Source organism: Myotis davidii, unplaced genomic scaffold, assembly GCF_000327345.1.
Source record: "Myotis davidii unplaced genomic scaffold, ASM32734v1 scaffold6, whole genome shotgun sequence".
Lineage (NCBI taxonomy): Eukaryota > Metazoa > Chordata > Mammalia > Chiroptera > Vespertilionidae > Myotis > Myotis davidii.
Window position 1 is genome coordinate 16,487,459 of NW_006383011.1, and position 1,008 is coordinate 16,488,466.

Sequence of the window (1,008 nt, forward strand, 5' to 3'; positions counted from 1 at the left end):
AATTCAAGGTCCAGATTTAATTCACCCTCAGATATAAATCCAAGATTTTGAATTTTTAAAAACTGTTTTAACAATTCTCATAAAATGTAAACCAGTAAATAGTACTTGGTACTCCACTATTAGTTGAGAGAAAAAAGGAACAATTCCTTTCTACTAAGTCATGTGTACCACTAAGAAGAAATACAAAACTAAGGAGTGTTAGCTAATCGTTATTTTCTCTAGATTTATTCTGGCAACATGTTTTGTTCATATATTTATCCCTGTTAAAACATCTCTGAAGCTGAAAGAGAATTTTATTGTTTGAATGGATGTCCGTGTCTCATTCGGTACATAATGTTAGTGAAAAGCTGGTCAAAATATAAGATTGTGTTTTCACGTCATGCCACTTTTTTGTATTTGATTTTTGCTGACATTAAACTGTTCCTATTGAAATGATTCTGTATAGAGTAAAATTAAAACTTCTTAAAGTACAAAATTATAAATATACTATTATTAAAATAATGTAAAATTAGATACAAATGAAAAGACTATAAGTAAGTAAGACTAAGATATAACAGCTGCTGGGTTTATGGATTTTTCTATTTTATCGCTAAATGTTCTTTCGTGTGATTACATATGACTTTTATAATTAAAAATTAAAAAGGTAAGAATGATAACTTTTAATAGCAAAAAAGCATGCTTTGTAAAAAAAGGGAATGATTCTGTATATAGAATATGAGCTAATCTGTAAACTTACTATGTGATTGCTTGCGTATAATATTTAGATTTTGTTGATTGCTTTGAAGCAAATTGCACACTTGCCATCTAGCATATTAAGTACCGTATTTGCCGGCGTATAAGACGATTTTTTGGCCCTGAAAAAAATGCCTCCAAGTGGGGGGTCGTCTTATACGCCAGGTACACTTCAGATAGACTGCCCATAGTGCTTGCCCCGTGCCATAGTGGCCTCCCGATGCCCGCCTACTTCATTCCACATACCGTTCAGGCATCAGCAGCGCTGCTGGGTGT

General features: G+C 32.8%; 1 protein-coding gene across 3 annotated transcripts in view; it reads left to right on the forward strand.

The window, feature by feature from the left end:
- SRBD1 (S1 RNA binding domain 1) overlaps positions 1-1,008 on the forward strand; it is a 165,613-nt gene that overhangs the window by 39,903 nt on the left and 124,702 nt on the right. The gene's annotated exons all lie outside the window — the stretch shown is intronic.